Source organism: Sparus aurata, chromosome 8, assembly GCF_900880675.1.
Source record: "Sparus aurata chromosome 8, fSpaAur1.1, whole genome shotgun sequence".
Classification (NCBI taxonomy): Eukaryota; Metazoa; Chordata; class Actinopteri; order Spariformes; family Sparidae; genus Sparus; species Sparus aurata.
The window spans coordinates 1,924,046-1,926,626 of record NC_044194.1 but is presented as its reverse complement, the minus strand read 5'-3'; positions in this window follow the sequence as shown (position 1 = coordinate 1,926,626).

Genomic DNA, 2,581 nt, shown 5'->3' with positions numbered 1-2,581 from the left:
ACGTCATCAGAGACTGCTGGTCACTTCAGTCTTTAAAGGGAAACTCCACCAAATGTGCAATATTCATTATTTATAATAAATCAGGTGACGTCAGTAGGAGCAGGCCCATAACTACCACTGAGGACACTGACGTCACGTCCTCTGTCATATCATTAAAATAAACAATTATATAAATAAAAAAGGCAAATGTATAGTTAATTCCCTGTTAGAAAGCAATGTAATGGTTTATAAACTATTTATTAGCAATTGTTTACTGGAAAGTTGCATCTGATGTTCATAATACTTAATAAATACTGTGCAGTTCATTTGGACTTGATTGGAGGATTGGAAATCATGTTTTTAACCTTAACAGTTGCATAATAAATGTTTTAGGAATCATGTATGTGTTTCTTAACAGTGAAACTGCTGAAATAAATCAAATATACTATAAACGTACTGGTTATTAATGATGGTTATTATAAAGTGTTACCCATCTCAATAAGTTTAATTCAGCTACGTGTCTTCTTTATTGTTTGTCAGAACTTGAGTCCACTTTGATCTGTGAGCTGACACTGATTGTTTCCTGAGTGTTTATCCTCAGTCACAGAATGAACAATCAGATAAAAAACTATAATATCCCTGTGTGTTTTGCGATGCAGCCTGATCTTTGGTGTTTTTATTATCCTAATCATCAATTGTTACTTCGAATGTTTCCTTTCCCTTATATTACTGTGTATTTTATTGTGAATCACTCTATAATGCTGGTTTTTCTAAGCGTGATACAAATAAATGTATTATTATCTTTACTTTATTCCTGCGGCTCCTGGAATTTAAATTTTGGTTTCCTGCAGTTTCAAATGTTGCCGAAAAAGCCCAAATATACAAGTGGACTGTCTGTACAAGCATTTCTTAACACTCTGTTGTCCATGAGGCTTAACTCTTACACGTGACAGCAAACAACATCTGAACTGGAAAATAATATAGTGATACAAAAATGAAATTCAACAGTTTCAAGATGTTTTTCTACATTTCATAAAAAGTGCCATAAAAGTCAAGAAAACGCATCAACGAGCAGAAACCAACAAGTTTACTGTGAAAATAAGTCAACACGAACACACTTCAATAAAGCTGCTGAAGTTTTTTTTCTAGGGTGGAAAAAAAAAAGAGTAAGAGCAAACAATTTGACTGTTGCCTCCATCGAAGCCCCTTCAGGTAACGAACAGTCTTTGGATCTATACTGAACACAAACACTGTGTCACAAAGACACACAGAAACAAAAGTGTAGGCTTCGATATTAAAACAACATTCCTGCAAGTACACCAACAAATCAGTCCAACAACTCTAAATGAACAAAACATTAAAGGGAAATGTGCCTCGTTCATGTGGACGTCCACTCAGTGATGATGTTAAATGTAGTCAATGTAACGAGGCGACTCCTCAGCAGAGTCTTAGCAGTGTCGAGTTTCCACAGTTATTATTCCTCCTGTTCCTCCGTTACCTGAACAGTGACTGGGAACAACAAAGCCTCTTCACTTTTTGGTTGTGCAGCGGCAGACGTTCTTTCATTTGTTTTGTTTTTTTATTGGAAAAATGCAGCCCGGTTGCAAACTGAACATAGAAAGACCTATCCAGACGTGTGTGGTGTCATTTTCCTGCAGCCACGACACATGTTCACTTCTGAATGATAAGTTAAAGTGAAATTCTCACCAAAAAGGCAACCAAGGTTTTATTTGTGATTGAATATGAGTCAAACCTTCGTGTAAAAGCATAATTATGACGAAAGAGGCACTTTTAAGATTTACCGTAATTTCGTTTTCAGGCAAGCTAATTTTCAATGGGAGTGCTACGGGCACTTTAGCGATAGCATCAAAATCTCTATTTTTAAAACACTAAGAAGTCTCGACACAACATGAAACTTTGCTGGTAGTATCACCAGGGTCTCTACACATGAACATGAGCATTGAGAACATTGTTTGTGTACACAGAGTTTACTAAAAAGAAGGTTTTTGAACAACTCGGCGCGTCGCCGTCATGGCAGACAAAAAGTGTCGATCCCCGAGTGCGACCGAACAGGCAGGCTTGAGGAGCGGTCCACCATTACTCTCCTGCCTGTTGGGTCGCAATGTTCTCAATGCTCGTGTTCATGTGTAGAGACCCTATATGAGACATTATATGAGATTTTGATGCTATCGTCAGAGTGCCCCTGCACTCCATTGAAAATTAGCTTGCCTGAAAACAAAAGGAAATTATGCTTTTAAATGAAAGTTTGACTCATATTCAATTACAAATAAAGCCTAGGTTGTTTTTTGGCTAGAATTTCACTTTAAGGCAAAACTGAGGAGATAAACGGTCGGTACTACAGGACAGTTCTCATGATGTAACGTCTCAGCTGGTGATTCTAACCTTCGCTGACAGCGCTGTGGAGAGAGAGGTAACTATGGTAACAGCATGAGAAGACGCGCTCCTGTACTCCTTACTTTTTCTAAATCACAGAGATAACTTTGGCAGCTGTGTCTCTGGGCGCGGCAGAGCGGACAGGACGGGTGTATGAGCGGCGGACTGCCTCTCCACACGCACCGAGCTTGGCGAGATATTTAAGATT